At 43.9% G+C, this 19331-nt stretch overlaps 1 protein-coding gene across 6 annotated transcripts in view; it reads right to left on the reverse strand.

Annotated features, from left to right (window-relative positions):
* LOC146868753 (glycosyltransferase family 92 protein gtnt-30-like) overlaps positions 1-19331 on the reverse strand; it is a 376977-nt gene that overhangs the window by 82095 nt on the left and 275551 nt on the right. For 5 of the 6 annotated variants that reach the window (XM_085613723.1, XM_085613726.1, XM_085613724.1 and 2 more), the window contains one exon: positions 9332-9549. The exons of the other annotated variant lie outside the window; for it this stretch is intronic. The gene's annotated coding sequence lies outside the window, so the exon portion shown is untranslated. The remainder of the gene's footprint in view (positions 1-9331; positions 9550-19331) is intronic. 6 annotated transcript variants of the gene reach the window in all.

Below are 19331 nucleotides of genomic sequence, written 5' to 3' on the forward strand. Positions count from 1 at the left end.
CATCGTTTGTCCCGCCGTTGACACGAGATCTTTCTCTCTACAAAAACCATGCGCCCCACACAATGAGTTCGATATCAACTCGGTCACAGATATCAGTGAAATGATGCTGCCATCCCGCAAGTGATGCTTACGTTAAAATGCGCAGACCGCCCACCATTCGTGCCGGCGCTAAGCGTAAAGTGCTATGAGATCTCATGTCCTCACAACTTTCCAAGACACCACCACAGAGGTGCACTCCCCCACTCAACATGCCATGCACGCAATGCCACCTCTGCAACGAGGGTCGCTACGAAGACCCACAACAGACTGCGCCTTCCCTCCCAATCCACGGCGTCAGAGGTCCTGTGTGCGCCGGGGGGGGGGGGGGGGGGGGGGCAGTGGAGGGAAAAACGAAACGGAGAACTGCCCCACTTGGCCAAAATGAGCGAGTTCGAGCCCCGCTCCCAAATTCTAAGGCTCCCCGCTTTAGCCGGCGCACTCCAGCGCTCCCTCCCCACAAGGACACAATCCTGACTCGAAACACCCAATGTTGAGCAGCCACAATGCTAAGCCAGGGCCGGCGCTGCACGCACAAGGACACAGTATACACGAAGCGTACAAGGGGGGAAAACCCATCAAATCGTCAGAGCTACAAGCAACCACAGGCAAACGATCGGTAACTAGGGCCCCTAATGGAAACTGATGCCCAATCCCTTCCGGCGCTGGGTTGAAATAATTAAATAAGGACAAGGGGTGAAAAGGTGACCAAAGCGAACACTCCTTACCCGCGCGTTACCTAACTCAATCGCGCACTAGGCAGCCACTGGGACCATCGGCGTGAAGGGGCACTTTATCCAGTCCTCCCTACCCCGCCTACCATGCCTTGTGTCTCCACTGTCTTCTTGACCAAGTTGTACACTCTAACCTTCAGCATTCACACTCCTGCAACCTGCTCTTGGCTTCTCGGTATTGTGAGCATTCGCTTTAATAAATACACAGCAGACAGCAGCGCAATAAACCCGTAGGAACCCTAGGGAGTTTTCATTGATCCCCGAGCATTGGCCATTGATGGGGAAGCTACGGCCTGCTGCTCATCCCATGTAAAGTTCTCACAACCCGACTTCTAACAGGAGAATGGATTCGTTAGGGGGGGCTGGGACAAACTATCGCTATCCAGGATAGAAGACCGGAGCGGCCGAGTGTGCACTGCACCCCCCTCCCATGCCTACGCTATCGGCCCTGGGTCCAAAGTGAGTCGGGGCCATGCACGACCAGGCCGCGTGCCCTTACAAGCCAAATTACAGAATGCAATCTCCGTATCCCTAAAATCGCAACCCATAAACTGCGATACCGCTCCACAAATTGGACGAAGGGGGGCCGAATCAAATGGGGGGAGGGGTCTGGGAGGATGCGACGACTCACCACAAGAATCCCCACGTGGGCCGCCAGACAACAAACGTGGCCCTCTTCAACCTCCCCACAGCAACCCATCGCTGCGTGGGTATCGTCCAAGAAATCGGAGGGCTACGTATATGAACCCGAAGACATAGGCTTAACAGTTACAGTAGTTAACCTTTATATACTTATACAGCGCGAACTCGACCCGACGATAATGGGGCACCCCACTTCGCTCCGTATTTACAGTGGCTATGGCATAATACGTTAACGCGCTCTGCTACCAAACAGTTATTCACAGTGATCAGACCTTAACAATAATGCCACAGTGCCTCCGACCTAGCGCGTCCTTACAATTGGCCAAGATCGGACACCAAGCCGCCCTTCCTAGCGGCCGGACTCGACCCAGGCTCTCCTGCTACACGGTCCGCCTTCCTCGCCCTCCGCCCAGCACAGCCCGCGAAAACGGCTCTCGCCGCTATCTACAACAACTCACCACCTCAATAAACTCTGCAGCCCAAAGCAACTACACTCACCGAACCGGTGTGCAGGGCAGCGAGGAGGACCCAGCGCTTGGCGACACACGACGTGGCGAACGGCGGGAAGATAGCAAGGAGAGACCACGACTCGACCGACGGCGTGTCCGGTGCAAAGCTCGTGCGGCCAGGAGCGTACCAGGAAGCAGAGGGCGATCTACGGGGGCGGGAGGCATAAATAGGGCCTGGCCCCGCCCAGCCCAGTAGCCCGCCTCCCCCAGCAATGCCCATTGGGGCCTCCCCCTCCCCAAGGCGAGGCCTCTCGAGAGAGGTGGAACGGGGGGGGGGGAGGCTCCGACGGGTGGCCACTAGAGAGCTGCCCTGCTGATGTCACTCTTCCTTCTCTAATTCTCGGTATACTGACATAACTTTAATCTAATACTATTTTGGAGCCTTTCTTTCTCTCTCACCCCTTTATCTGCTTTGCTTTCAAAACACTAAATTCACTTTCTTTCCACTGATTTCTCTCTGTTACCTACGCTGCTTTTTTCTGTACATAGCGTTTCATATATTGCTCATGTCGCTGCTGCAGTCAAACAGACAACATAACACATACTTTGACATACTCACTTACATACATTCACAGACTTTTACATGCACCTTACCAATAACATCAGAGTGCTCCATGACACCCCTGGCTTCACATGCACCATATCAATCACATCAGAATGAACCAAAGGGTTGCAAAGTGACACGCATCACTTTCTGCGGATGCAATCCGCCTTTTGGGGAGGACTGCAAAGGTTCCGCTCCCCCGCCTGGAATATGCTCACCCGCCCCCAAGCGCGCGCCCCATGCTCCGCCGGGCTTGTATTTTTTTTCCTTATTTTCTAAATCTTTTACCGCGAGGCACGCGCAATTAACTCACTCTCACTGAGACACTCTATCACTAATTAACTCACTCAGTGAGTCACTATCTCACTAATTGACTCACTCTCTCACTAATTGCCTCTCTCTCACAGACTCACTCTCACAAACTCACTCTCACTAACTCACTCACTCTCTCACTATTTGACTCACTCTCACTGGCTCACTCTCACTGACTCACTCACTATTTGACTCACTCTCAACGACTCACTAATTGACTCACTCTCACTGACTCTCTCTCTTAATAATTGACTCACTCTCACTGGCTCACTTGCTCACAAATTTACTCACTCGCACTGAGTCACTCTCACTAATTGACTCACTCTCACTGACTCACTCTCTCTCTCATTACTCACTCTCACTAACTCACTGTCACTAATTGACTCACTCTCAATGACTCACTCGCTGATTGACTCAGTCACTGAGTCACTCTCTCACTCATTGACTCACTCTCACTGACTCACTCTCTCTCTCATGACTCACTCTCACTGACTCAATCTCACTCATTGACTCACTCTCACTAACTCACTCAGTCACTAATTGACTCACTCTCAATGACTCACTAATTGACTCACTCTCACTGACTCACTCTCTCCCTCATGCCTCACTCTCACTGACTCACTCTCACTAATTGACTCACTCTCACTGACTCACACACTAATTGACTCACTCTCACTGGATCAGTCTCACTCACTTACTCTCACGGACTCACTCATTGACTCACTCTCACTGACACACTCTCACTGACACACTCTCACTAATTGCCTCACTCTCACTGACACACTCACTAATTGACTCACTCTCAATGACTCACAAATTCACTCACTCTCACTGACTCACTCTCTCTCTCACTATTCTACTCACTCTGACTCTCTCTCACTAATTAACTCACTCTCACTGAGTCACTCACTCACTAATTGACTCACTGAGTCACTCTCACACTAATTGCCTCTCTCTCACAGACTCCCTCATAGACTCACTCTCACTGACTCACTCACTCTCTCACTAATTGACTCACTCTCACTGGCTCAGACTCACTGACGTACTCTCAAGGACTCACTAATTGACTCACTGTCACTGACACACTCTCACTGACACACTATCACTACTTGACTCATTCTCACCGACACACTCACTAATTGACTCACTCACAATCACTCACAAATTGACTCACTCTCACTGCCTCACTCTCTCTCTCTCACTAATTGACTCACTCTCTCACTGGCACACTCTCACTAAGTGACTCACTCTCACTGACACACTCACTAATTGACTCACTCTCAATGACTCACAAATTGACTCACTCTCACTCCCTCACTCTCTCTCTCACTATTCGACTCACTCTGACTCTCTCTCTCAATAATTAACTCACTCTCACTGAGTCACTCACTCACTCACTGAGTCACTCTCTCACTAATTGACTCACTCGATCACTAATTGCCTCTCTCTCACAGACTCCCTCATAGACTCACTCTCACTGACTCACTCACTCTCTCACTAATTGACTCACTCTCACTGGCTCAGTCTCACTGACTTACTCTCAAGGACTCACTAATTGACTCACTCTCACTGACACACTCACTGACACACTCTCACTTATTGACTCACTCTCACTAACTCACTGTCACTAATTGACTCACTCTCAATGACTCAGTGCCTACCAAAAAAAACAAGCATTTGCAATGCAATTGGTCTCGCATTTAAGCAAGTTGGAGCTATTTGCATTGTAAATGACAATGTCTTTTATTTATGTTTTGGTTTCTTAAAACAAATAAAAGGCATAGTCATTGGCAATGCTAATAGCTTAAACTCTCACAAATGCGAGACCTATTGCATTGCAAATGCTTGTTTTAGGTCTGGCTTTACCAAGCTTTTTTGTTTTCAAGACAGATATATATACTACTCATCCTTGCTGATAAGGGCTTTCCATCAATCATCTTTATCTATTGGTCTTCCGTAATATCATTCCAATGTTGCTTCTGCACAACAGCAAAGAGAATGGGGCACAGCACAGGGTCTGCCCACCTCATCAATTGACTTACCTGACTATGAGTAATGGGTCATACAAAAACCACTCTCATAAATTAAACATTGGTAGAGGCCAAGGGTCACAGTCGATGCCAGACCCATTTGCTTAGCCAATACTTGTTTTATATGAAAGCAGTTTGTAGAATGAATATCACAAACTGAAATGCTTCTAGGCATAATTTGATACTCCCTCCCTTGGCTATTGAATGATATTATGTGTATGCTTTATGCAGGTGTTCCAAATTCCACATCTCTGTGCAAGGAACTGAGTGATACGGCATAACCTTTTCCCCCTGTGACGCCAAAAGAAGTAACATCACAAGCAGTGGCATAAACCAAAGTGGCACTTTACAAATACCACTGAGGAAACCACAATGGGATATAAAAGTACTGGCTAAGGCCTTAGAGCACCCTGGCAGAATTCTAACAACGCGTAGGGTCCACATAACAACATAGTTCACAACTGAAGTTGGTGATCCCAGACTTGGAATTATTGATTCAAGTTGGTATCTCCACCACCTTTACCCACAATCTCAAGTTTTAAAGCTTAGAATCGGGGATGTCTGGCCTTTTTGTATGGCCCAGTCAAAAACAATGAGCGCATAAGTAAAAAAGACCTTCTTACATCTATGCGCTTATCAAAACTTGTGGGCATCAAGAAAACAATTGCGCATGTTCCTTGCAGTCCGGAAGAGTTTTATAGGGTGCTGTGTTTAGTGTGTGGCTGGGCTTCCTAACTTTTTGGACCATGCTGGCATTTCTACAGTCACCTGGAAGTGTGTTCCACAAACAGAGTGAAGAGGGAGGAGGTAAGGTAAAGAGATTGGAATGTGGAGTGGTGTGCTGGGCAAATGATGTCAAACTGACGCTTCCTCTTCATCTGTAGGGGCCAATATCATGAATTACATGCCTTATATACTGCTCTTTCCAAGATTGAGGTCTGTCCATGGGACTCTACATACTACAGCTGCCCTGAGGCCCAAATGTGTGACTCATGGCGCAGCTACATCACAAGCTGCACATGAAAGAGCGCGCATAGATGAACCACGCCGTTGCTTGTGACTGAGAGGTATTTATATCGATTTCACATTGATATAAATACCTCTCAGCCACAAGCAAGGATTGTAGGTGCAGGAGGACAGTGGAGCGAGCCCAAGCAGGTGTGACGCAGCCTGGTAATCTTGGATTAGTGAGTATATGAGTCCGACCAAGACTTAGAGATCGTTGACAACCTTTCCTCTTTGTTTTCCTGCCTCTGCATTAATAGAGTATGACCAAAGGGACATGTTACCCGTTTTGTCCTGCGAAGCACCACCCTGAACAAAATCACTGTGAGAGACTTAGGTGCTTTTAAATGATCTGATGTCAGTCACACCAGTTTCCAGAGCAGTACTTTGCCATTCCCAACAGCATGATATATCTATGTGGTGATCAATGCCCGTGTCTATGAAATGTGACAATAAAACGGGCTTTTAGGCATTCATAGCATGCTGTGTGCAGTGCTTGTATGTTTTGTGTCACCATTTAAAATGGGATAACACGTGTGAAAACAGAAAGTTGCAACTCTGCTGATCTAATGTATCCATGTTAATGTCTGTAGTATTGTAATTTGCAATTCGCAATTAAGGAATATGTAGGTTTCGCAAAATGTATTGCAAATCCTACATACATAGCGTTTTGCGATTCTCAAATAGCGATTCCCAGAAATTCGCTATTTGAGAATTGCAAAACCTAACATTGATACATATGGCCCTGCGTGGCTATTCAGGCTGATGACACCACTGATGTGGCCACAAAAACACAGTCCGTATTAGTCTTTCGGTACCTTGACAAAGACAGTAAAGTTGTGGAGAGGTTCTATGGTTTCACACATTTAAGAGACTCTAGTGCAGAAACCATTACTTTAGTTATACTGCGTGAACTGAACTTCATTTTTCCAGAGCTGCCTACAAAAAAAACGTATCGCACAAAGCTATGATGGTGCGTCCGTAATAAGTGGAAGCCTTGGTGGATTACAGAAAAGAATTAGGGATGTGTACCCTAATGCTCATTATGTGCACTGTTACACCCACCAACTTAATCTTATTATGCAACAGGCAGTATCAAAGATCTCCGAGACACACATTTGTTGTCAGGATGTAGGAGGCATGGCAGCATTCCTCTCTTGTTCCCCCAAAAGAACATAAGCACTTCAGGAGGTTGTGGACAAAAGAATTCCAAGGGGATCCTCAACTCGTTGGAACTTTAACATACGTACAGTCAACCTAATATATAAACATAGGGAGGACCTTGAGAAATGTTTTGACGCCATAGAAGCCAAAGAACACTTTGATTACAAAAGTGAGACTGAAGCCCGTGGCTTTGCTAGAACACTACAAGACAGAGAGTTTCAGTTCTTACTGTTTTTATTAAATCAAATAATGTTTTTTGTTGACATATTATACAACCAGTAACAAGCACGAGCCATAGATAATGTCTCTGTGCAAAGAGATACCAGTATGCTTGTCACCAACATGACCAAAGTGAGAGATGGGGTTGACAATTTAGACAGCAAACTGCCAAAGGATTCTACTTTTTCAAACCGCAGGAAAAACATCAGCAGTCTGGTCCGAATTGCAAGGGAGATATGAGACATTATAATTGTGCATGCACAAGAACGTTTGCATTTCACAAAACATTTGTTGAGTCCCGCATTATTGCAAAGTAATCACTTTGCAAAATATGATCAATTCTTCCCTGAGCAAGCTCTGGATGATGCTGTGGAAGCTTATCCTATGGTCAACAAAGAGGACCTGTAAAATGAGTTGACTGTACTGTATGGAATGAATGTATACCGGAAGGCCACTGGCGCCATTTCTTTACTGGCTTTAATTCAGGAACTTAATATGAAAAAGTCACTTACAGAAACAGTGGCTTTACTAAAAATTGTCATTACCACTCCTATGACAACAGCAGAGTCGGAACAATGCTTTTCCACCTTAAACAGAATTAAGAGATTCCTTAAGGAACACAATGATTCAGGAAAGACTGAATGCTTTAGCAACGCTCTCGATAGAGAGCGACCTAGTTAAAAGAATCCCAGACTTTAACGTTCAAGTTATTGAAAAGTTTGCTGCTCTTAAAGACAGACGTACTGATTTTGACTACAAAAAGTGAACAATGTTGAATGCTGCAAGTTTGTGACCTGTTTAGTGCTGTGTTAAATAAAAAACATATGTGAGGTACTCAAATATGCATTGTATATTAAAGTCTGTTATGAAGCTCTGTGGTTATACTGAATAAGCAGCTACCTATGTTATATGACATCTCTTTATTAATGTAATAACTGCACTTTCCCAATTGCTTTATTAACCTTCCTGCTTTCTCAAATTTGCTTGAAAATGCACCATTTGTCCACTTTTTTTCAAAATGTTCTCCCCCGTAAGTTGTCCGGTATCGCTCGCTGCGCTCGCTCACTACGGTGCAGTATGACAATCATTTTACGCCCATCCACTTTCAAATGTCACCAGCCACCGCTGTGCAATGCGTCAAAATATTGTAAAAAGAGTAGAATACGTGTGCACTAGTGGACCAATCTGCGAACCCTATTCATGGACTTTTATTTCAAAATCATCATGGGCCAGATGTACGATGGTTTTTAGCATGCGCAAATGGGTTTTAGACCCGTTTGCACACTCTAAAATCCTTGGGCCCATGTACCAAACCTATTTCGCCAGTCACTAATGAATCAGCGACTCGCAAAATAGGTTATGCGCCTCACTATTAGGAAGGGGCGTATCCTTCCTAATAGCGACTCATGAGCCATGTATGAATGTTTTGCGACCACAACTGTGTTTGCAAAACACTTGCAAATTACCACCTACTTCAAGTAGGTGGTAATGCAATCGCAAATGGGAAGGGAACCCCAGGGGACCCCTTCATCTTTGCAAATGCATGAGAAAATATTTGTTAAGGGCAGGCAGTGGTCCCAAGGACCACTGCATGCCCTTGAAAAATTAAACAAAAACGTTTCATTTCTTTTATTTTTTTAAATGCATCCCGTTTTCCTTGAAGGAAAACGTAAAGGAAAAAGGGCTGCAAAAAAAAAAAACTTCTGTTTTGAAAAGCAGTCCCAGACATGGTGGTCTGCTGAGCCCAGCTGGCCACCATCCCTGGGAGGGCCAGTCATTCCCAATGGGGTCGCAAAATGCGAGTGCCTCATTAATATTAATGAGCCTCGCATTTGGTGACCCCATTGGGAATCGCAATCAGTGTCTCTGACACTGTAGTACATAGTAAATTGCGACTCGTAATTTGCGACTCTCAATAGAGCGCAAATTGCGAGTCGCAATTTATTATGGTCATACATCCGGCCCCATGAGTGTTGTAGTCTTGGGTCACTTCAAACAAACCATTTCACCCATTGTCCTGACTCCGACTGTTTGAAATGACTTCTTAGGTTTGGAAAACTGAGTTTTAAATGAATCCTGTGAGTTCTGAATTTTTCTCAGCATCTAAAAAAACCGAAATAACAAGTTTCTGCTTACCTGCTTTGATTTGGGCACAGAAGCACCCCCCTGCATCCAGTCTGTCCCCAGACGAAAGGCACCTCGGCTTCTCCTGCCTGTTCAGTGTTTTCAAGGGACTGTTGATGGTTAATTTCCTTGTTTCGGAAATCCGGGCAGAAGCGATCTCACACGCCCTTTTAGTTGACGAGCATTTGAAGTATTACATTTAAGCCATCGAAACTGTAACAGGTTTCAACCTGCCAGGGGCAGAAAGAGAAAATATTTAAAAATAAGACACATTTGTTCCCCGCCAGTGAGTCCAGCTGCATCCTGGCCCCTTTCAAGGTGAAGAGCAAGGGCGAATAGTGAGGCCAGCACTGTGAACATAGAGGGAGGATCACCACACACAGGCACGACATTTGAAAATGATGAGAAAGTATTTTAGAAGCGTAGACAAAGCAAGGCATCTCTCACAGCAGGGCCGACATTACATTACAGTGATGTGGTTTCGAGTGAAGGGATATTATGTATTGAGATGAGAGGTGCTTAAACTTTTTAGACCCAAGCACCCCAGAATGCTGTAAGCCGTTTTGCGATTGCAGACCATGTGGTTTGCAAAATCAGGTGGATTGAATCCAGAAAATAACTAGGGGTGGGTGACGAATTCCGCTCCGCCGGCAGAGTTTTACCCACTCCCCTTGGAGGGCAGAGTTCCACAAAACTCCACAAAGTGGTGCAGAGGGGCGTTTTTTCTCTCGAGCGGCTCACCAACGTTAACTTGGCAAGCACTTTTGAGAGAATGCCGGGTGTTAGACCTCCTACCGGTGAGATTTCTCAACGTGGGCTGTCGCAGCAGGTCGCAGGTTGAGAAATCTGCCGCTCACGTTGAGGACGTTGCCACTCGAGATGAATGTCTACTTGAGTGGCAGAAAACAGTAGCGCCCTCTGGCGCGATGCGTAGTGCCATTTGCGCTGATCTTACAGTACAGGACAAACTCCTGGAGCTAAAAATGAGTGCACGCAGCGCTACTTAACAAAGCCCATTGCTGGCAGAACTCAACTGAAACTGCCTTCATCCCTCCCTAGCTATGGCTACAGCATGTAGTGAACTTTAGTCCCCTCAGGCTCTGGGAAGGCTGGAGTCTGCCCCCGTTTTAAGGCTGTGGCCCATTCATCGGTTTCTGTGGTCATCTAAGATGGGCTTCTCGGTTTCTTCCGGGTTCTGCTTGTCGTCCGTGGCCTCGCCTTTTCCCACCCTTATTTTTTTTCCCCTTCTTCAACCCCCTTTTATTGTCCTTGGTTATTTTACGGCTTGTTATGCATAAATGACTGACTATTGTATATTTCATTTTTCTTTGTGTTTTGGAAACATGCAATGTTTCTGATGACAAATTATTGCTATAAAATGAATTCTCAACTGAAGTATGATGTGCTTGATTTAGGAGTTCTGATTGGAGAAAGTTGTTCTTGACATCTGAGCCCTGAATGAAAAATGCTGTGCTTAATTTAGGAGTCCTGAGTGAAAAATGCTGCTTTTGATTTAGGATTCGTAATTGATTAATGCTGTGCTTGATTTAGGAGTCCTATTGAAGAAAGCTGTACTTGAAATATGAGACCTTATCAAATAATATCGTGCATGATTTAGAAGAGCTGATTGAAGACTGATGTGCCCAATTTTTCGAAATCTGATTTAAGAATCTTGTGCCTGATTTTGGAGTCCTTATTGAAGAATGATGATCCTGATTTAAGAATGATGTGCCTGATTTAAGAATGATGTGCCTGATTTAGGAGTTCTGAATGAAGAATGATGTGCCCGATTTAAGAATGATGTGCCTGATTTAAGAAAGATGTGCCTGATTTAAGAAAGATGTGCCTGATTTAGGAGTTCTGATTGAGGAATGATGTTTTTAATTTGTGAATCCTGATTGAAGAATGATGTGCTTGATTTAGGAGTTCTGACTGAAGAAAGATGTGTCTGATTTTGGAGTCTTTTTTGAAGAATGATTTGCGTGATTTTAGAGTCCTGATTGAAGAATGATGTGCCTGATTAGGAAGTTCTGACTGCAGAATGATGTGTCTGATTTTGGAGTCCTTATTGAAGAATGATGTGCTTGATTTTGGAGTCCTTATTGAAGAATGATGTGCTTGATTTTGGAGTCCCTATTGAAGAATGATGTGCTTGATTTTGGAGTCCCTAATGAAGAATGATGTGCTTGATTTTGGAGTTCCTATTGAAGAATGATGTGCTTGATTTTGGAGTCCTAATTGAAGAATGTTCTGATAGATCTAGGAGTCCTGACTGAAGAAAATGGTGCGTGATTTAGAAGAATAGAATGTTTCTTACAAAAGTAAACTTTTATTGACATTCTTGAATGGTCACACAAGGCACAAGGGGCCATTTCCTTACCAACATGAGGATGTCACCTACACATTTGGAAGATGCCCAATGTTACATGTCCCAGCACAGTTCCTGAGCTGGTTTCTATATATTAAACCTTCTCACCCTGCAAAGTCCTCACCCCTCTTCTTAGCATGTGCATATAATACGCTTAATTATACAACTGCAGGCCCACAAATCAACATATTGCCTGACGGTGTGCAGAGGTCTAATGTATTATTTAAATAAAATGTCAATGACCTCCATTCGTAGATACTGCTTTTCATTTAATTGTTTTCTTCTAGAAGATGCATATAGATTTAAGTTTAGGCCATGTTATGATATGCTGCACTTTGTTATTGTATTTTAGATCAGCAACTGTTATTGATGGTGTTGGTTTTCTTGTCTATCTGAGGTATTTTGGGGTATATGATGTGATCGTAGAACTCATTAGACTACCATACCATTAATTACCTTCTAGTTGGTAGTCCACTCCTGGTCCTTCCATCCTGTCTGACTACATTTCTATAGTGTCAGACACTAAAATATACATTGGCAATGTTTAGATTGCATAATTGATGTAAATATGCATGAATATCAATCTATCAGTGTTCTTGTAAAGTGCGACTACTCACCTGTAAGGCTCTCTAAGTGCTGGGGAGTGTGTGGGTGGGGGTGGTAACTGTGATTCAGTTGAACTGCTGGTTGAGTAGTAAATGATAGGTAGAACTTAGGTGTCCTGGAACCTTCAGACTCCTGGGCCCTCGGGCCTTGGTAAGTGCTTAACTAATTATAGGTGTGCATGAAGAACAAATCTTTTCAGCACTACCTCAGTGCATGCCGCCTGTCACTAGTCTATAGCTCACTGATGACTTCGCGGCAACGAGTTTTACTCGCATGACAGTTTCACATAAACTGTGTACTATGAGAGCTCACTTCTCTGTGGGTAATGTCTGAGGAGGCTTTTTGTGTTTAGGCCTAAAAGATGATCTGGGGCAGAAAATTATTTTGTTTTGGCATCAGTCGCTCTCAACTAACGGAGCAGACACCCTAATCTGAATGATATTGTGTATTATCAATAGCAGAGCACCTACTGAGTAGTGTATTATTAGTTGCAGAGCTCTGAATGGCCTTGAAGTATGATCACATGCCCACCTCTAGTGGGTATATTTACTAAGTTTTAGCGTTGTGTTTGCGACACAAAAGTGATGTAAATCAATGCTTTTTTTTTTTTACAAATTTACTTTCCAATGCTAAATGTGTTTAGAGCTGGCAAATCCCTTGAAAGTAGTGCAAAGCAGCTCATAGCACTGCTTTGAGTACTTAGTGCTTAAGGGGAGCGTGGGTACCATGGGGGATGCATGACCATTCCCATGCAACTGCCTAAGTTTTCCAACGCTAAGCCCTGTTTACTTAAAATAGTAGACCGGTTTAGCGTGAGAAAAAAACGCCCATTCCAAATAGGAGCAATGCTTTCATTTCTCCTTCCTTTTCCGAATTTGTATGTGTGCTGCACTGTACAGCACTCTTACAAAGTGGAAATAGCTTTAAATTTAGTCTAAGTATGGTATTTTGTACTGGAAGGTTTCTCCTGGTGCAAAGGTGTGTCCTTGGAGCACAGCAGTATATTTCTGCGCCGGTGCTAGGGAGAGGGGAGGAGAGTGACATATCTCAATATGATACTCTCCTGCTCTCTCCTTCTTACACAGTGCAGCATTTGTGTCTGCTGCACTGTGCTCCATGAGAATCTATTACATCTGCCCCTTGGTTTGTAAATATATTATCAGTATCACAGCCATGTGTGTCTGATTAGTATCAGAAGCAGAGCTATGCGAGAGTGTGGTTAAACCAGGAACCAAGCTCTAATTCAGTTTGGTCATTGTCAGGAGCAGGGCTATGAGTGAGCTTAGGTATTGTAAGGAGTAAAGCCGTGACTGAGTCTGGGAATTCTCAAGAGCAGAGCTCAGTGAGTCAGGGTATTATCAGGAAGAGAAGAACTATGAAATAATGTGGCCATTAGAGAAGAAGAATGTGAGTGAGTCTGGTTATTATCAGAAGCAAATCTGTGTGAGAGTCTGGTTATTATTAGGAACAGAGCTATGAGTAAGTATGGCTATTATCAGGATTGGAATCAGAAGCAAGCCCCATTAATATCAGACCTCAGAGTGAGTCTGGTTGTTATTAGAAGCAGAGCTATGAGTGAGTCTGGTTAAATATTAGGAATAGAGCTATGAGTAAGTATGTCTATTATCAGGATTGGAATCAGAAGTGAGTTTCATTAATATCAGACCTCAGAGTGAGTCTGGTTGTTATTAGAAGCAGAGCTATGAGTGAGTCTGGTTAAGTATTAGGAATAGAGCTATGAGTAAGTATGTCTATTATCAGGATTGGAATCAGAAGTGAGTTTCATTAATATCAGACCTATGAGTGATTCTGGTTATTATTAGAAGCAGAGCTATGAGTAAGTATGGTTATTATCACATCAGACTTAGAAGTGGTTAATATCAGGAGCAGACCTTTGAGCGAGTCTGGTTATTTTCAAAAGAAGAGTTACGTGTGAGTCTGGGTGCTAAGAAAGGCAATGTTCTGAGCATGCCTAGGTGCCACCAGGATATAATCTATATTTGTGTCTGGTTTTATCTTAGGAGTAGACCTATGGCTGAATCTTTGCAGGCGAAGGAGTATGCCCTTGTATTATCAGAAGCAGAGTTGGAATTAAATCTGGGTATCACCCAGCAGAGAGCACTGATTAACTCTGGGTATTAAAAATACAGAACTCTGGATGGCATGCAAGTAGGTAATTTCAACAGCAAAGGCATGATTGATTCCAGATATTATCAATAGAAGATGCCTGGGACATTCTACATAATTTTAAGATCACAGCTCTGGTTGTTTTCTCGACTGTAGAATTATAAGTGACTCTAAATATATATGTTTTTATAATACTTTATTGCGGATTTAACAAGGCATGTGGTCTTTATCATCTATGCACCTAGGATCTGGAACAACAGCCCCGTAACTTTCAGGATGGCCCCATCACTGCCCCAATTTAGGAAAGAGTTAAAGATACAACTCTTTAAAGAACACTACATCACATTGCTGTAACAATCCAGAAACCAGCTACCTCTCCTAGCTCTCGATGACTTTATGTTTGTCTTTGACTGTAAGCAGCTCTCAGCTGACCTTTGGCTATGTCTGCAAAATAGAAATACCACACACATACGTACATAAAGGGAAACAACCTTTACAACGCACCCGCGCGCCGTGAAAGGTATTTAACCTTGTACTTTTGGCAGTCTACCGGCACCCCACATACAGACCTGCTCCCTGCTGACGAGAGGCAACTACCTCGAAACACGTGTCCAGGGATGGCATTTATTTTCAACACTTGTAGCATAGGTGTACTCGCCGCTGCTACTTCATTGTCCAGAATCCTATGGGGCAACTTGCTAGTATGACGAGCGGTGTGCGACCCACTTAATGATTGACTTTAAAGGCTCCCTCGAGCTACACGGCTGACGAGTCAGGATCCCGCACCCGCGCGCCGTGAAAGGTATTTAACCTTGTACTTTTGGCAGTCTACCGGCACCCCACATACAGACCTGCTCCCTGCTGACGAGAGGCAACTACCTCGAAACACGTGTCCAGGGATGGCATTTATTTTCAACACTTGTAGCATAGGTGTACTCGCCGCTGCTACTTCATTGTCCAGAATCCTATGGGGCAACTTGCTAGTATGACGAGCGGTGTGCGACCCACTTAATGATTAACCTTTACAACGCAACTATTACATCGCACTAAGCTTACAACGCATGCATTACAACGGAACATCCTTTACAACGCATGACACTACAACGCATACCATTACAACGCATACCATTACAATGCATGACACTACATCGCATGTCACTACAACGCAGGCATTACAACGCATACCATTACAATGCATACCATTGGAGTTAGAATAGTAATTTTTAACCCCTACACTATCCAACACTTACCCTACTGTTGCACCCCCTGGAGTTAGAATAGTAATTTTTACCCCTATACTATCCAATACTTACCCTAAATGCAATGTAACAGTATGCGTTGTAATGGTATGCGTTGTAAAGGTAGTATGCGATGTAATGGAATGCGTTGTAAAGGTAGTTTTTTAAAATGCGTTGTAGTGTCATGCGATGTAATGGAATGCGTTGTAGTGGATGTTGCGATGTAAAAATTGCGTTGTAAGTGCATGCGTTGTAAAAGTATGCGTTGTAACGTCATACATCCGTACATAAATATATATATATCTTCAACCAAACAATGATTTTTCCAACCACCGTAATTTCACAAAGGTCCAGAGGCATTATCCACTATCAATACTATTGACAAAATAATTCTTATCATACTTTATAATAATTATGTGTCAGTTTATGCAGTAAATAAAGCATGGCTGTTAACTTTAGTTTCTCTACTATTATATTTTGTTGCCAACTATACATCAGTAACAGTATATCTTATTTAAACGTCAGTCACATTTCGCGTTTTCTCATGATAATGTGTGGCTAATCACAGAAGATTATCTGACAAACATTCCAGACATTCAGTCCACAATTTTCACCCCTCCTTCCTACTATTTGCTTTCTGATGTCTCCCTCAGACACCTTCCATTTCCTAAGGTCCTTGAGTACATTCTCATTATGTCGGACCAATATGTAATTTCTAGTTCATGGTTCGCCTTCTTTTTGCCAACACTAAACCAAGAGAGATGAACTTGGTAATCACTTTACTTCCTTTTCTAATTTGGACCATGTGTAGGAACATATATGGCAATTTAGTTCCAGGTGGACAGTCAGTGGGTCTATCACTCCACCACTCTTCTGGCAGTATCATTTGTCCTATCTAGAGACCCCAGGCTGCCAGGCGGGAATCTCTGTGCTATAGAGGGAGCCACTGTGGTTCCCTTCCCATCACTGAAGGGTTACCAAGCCAGCACCATGCTTAACACACCAGCTCTGCAAACTTTTTGTTCAAAGAAAAAAAACTCAAAACACAAGAATATGTTCTGCTTGAACACAAAATAAATTGCCTTGAAGTGAAGGGCGCTTTCTCCTTGCATGTGGGTGCCATTCTGCATTTACCCTGCAATGTTCGCAGTGCATCACACGGCAGACACAGGCAGAGAGAACGCGTAACAGTTAGCCCACACTCCATAGAGTGTGTAGATCACCACCGACCAAGCTGTACAGTGGTGAAGTACTGCTGGGTCAGGCGTTAACAAAGGCAAAGCCAGCAAAGGATCCCCTGATAGTAGACGAGCGATCCTCCACCTCTAAATAGGGCGAGGGAATTGCGAGTCTGGTGGAGCAGGAGGACAGCCGGTCTTCAATGCCTCTTAAATCTGGGCAAACCCTAAATGTGGCCCATAGTTTGTCAGATGCTGTTAGTATCCTCTCTGACAAGTGAGACAGGGTGCTTGTCTCCCATTCAGAAAAACATCACCACCCTGGAGGTCCACCACATAGGCAGGAAGAAGCCCTTCTAAGTCCCACTCCTAGGGCATTTCTCGTCAACCTCAGGATCCATTTTATGTATAACTTGGGTGTAATATTAGACTTTTTATACACACATTATTGCATTAGTTTGAATGAAGCGTTCCCAGATGCCATCTAACATGTGACCAGGTCTCTATAAGAGAGTCTAGATGTTAACATTAATATCATGAATTATACCTAGGCAACTGTGAATAACAGCGATGTTCTGAGAGCCATCAAATAGATCGCGAGCGTGATGCTCAAGTAGTCTGTGCTGCCATTCTGAACTCTGAGGTGCATAATAATATTCCTGCTATTTCACATATTACCCATCTGTACTTAAAAATAGCATATGGGCTCCAAAATCATCTGCCCCTGCTTCTAACTTGTCAGCAGGGTAGAAGAGTAATGGGGGCAACATATACTACATGTATTATAGAAAAGGCAGATAAATTAGGCCTCCTGCCACCCACACTCTTCACTCTCAGGATACCCTCCTTTCCAATAAAAAATGACTACCTTTCCTCCCGTCACCCACCCCTGTACCACCTTTGCACAAAACCCTTTCCCACCTCCTTAAACTGAAAAACTATTACCTGGTCTCCTGCCATTTGCGCAGTGCCATCCCCTCCTAGAAGATTTTTTTTTCTGCACTCACACTGTAAACGATGAGCCAGCACCGTGCTGACAGCAGCTCTGTGCACGCCACTTGGCTGCACCTTCATTTCCCCTCTTTTTGTGGGTCTTCAGAGACCTTCAATCACTGGGGAGAAAGTCTTTGGCCCAGGTACAGAGTCACAGACGTCCTTCCATCCCCCTTGGGTCTTTGGAAATCCGGGATAGGCGGAAGACGTGAGTGAGACCACCAATCACTATTTTGCCATCTTGCTCAGACCTCTGGCACAAAACTAGGGGGCATAGTATTCTCTAGTCTCTTGTACGCAGACAATTTGGTTCTAATAATCCACACTCGGGTATCGCTTCTCGGCCTTTTGGGTAAGATCAAGTGTAGTATCTACACTCGGTACACGGTGAGCGGTACACGATACACGACTGAAAAGGTGTTTATTCGCAAGTAACACACACCCACGACCACGGCGTCCAGCTGCTGCGGATTCAAGCACGAAAATGAATGTTGTTTGAAAGTCCACTAACAGCAAAAGGACATGGAGCGTGGAACATAGTTGAGTATAAACAAGTTTGTACATGAGGAGATCGCATGCAAGACCTTCCATGGAAGACTGCATGCGTCCGTCTCATGCACAAGAACAATAACAATCCCACAACATCTCCCTCCTTAGCAGATGTAAGGAAATGAAAACACAGCAAGTGAAATAAACAACTAGATTCTAACATAAGGAAAAAATACAATTAAAGAATACAAGCATGCAAGTGGAAAAAATACAAAGTTTGCGAAGTCTGATGAAGGGAAAAAGAAGTCCAAAACAAAATCCTTAAATCTGTCAGGTAATCTCCTTGTGCGAACAACACTTTTGTCACCCGTCACTCCATTTTTGTCACCCAACAATACAGTTGTAGGAGCAGTGGGTGAGGGTGTTCCACAGGGAGAAGAAAGAAGAGGTGTAGGCAAGGTAGAATTACTCAGAGGCTTGGAAACAACAAAATCTTGTAACAAACTGTAAGATTGTAATTGGTCTGTGTTGGGAACAGAGTGATTGACAATAATGCCAGTTTGTGCATTGGAAAGAAGAATTAAATTCCATTTATTCCACCATCCTCTGTTAACTAAAAGAGCTGAACCTTTTATCACTTTACAAACTTGCACTGGAGAAGAGATTCTGGAAGAGCCTTTCAATACTTTCTGGGGATTTTTAATTAAAACCCAATCACCAGGTTTCAAAGATTCACCACTAAAACTTTTTTTGAAGTCAAAATGACTTTTTATGGCATTTTGTTTACTTTTTACCCTATCTTTAATAACATCCAATGATTCAGTTCTGCGATCAGACTTGCTGGATAGCCATGTGGGAAACAAACTAGAATGCACCGTTCTACCCCTAAGTAAAGTAAAAGGTGCAACTCTAGTAGTACAATGGGGAGTGGTGTTATAAGACCAAACCTATTCGCTCAAGTATTCTCCAACATCCAAGCATGCCAAAATGGCAGTTTGAATAACCTCTTTGAT

This window comes from Triturus cristatus, chromosome 1_2 (assembly GCF_964204655.1).
Source record: "Triturus cristatus chromosome 1_2, aTriCri1.1, whole genome shotgun sequence".
NCBI classification, from domain to species: Eukaryota; Metazoa; Chordata; class Amphibia; order Caudata; family Salamandridae; genus Triturus; species Triturus cristatus.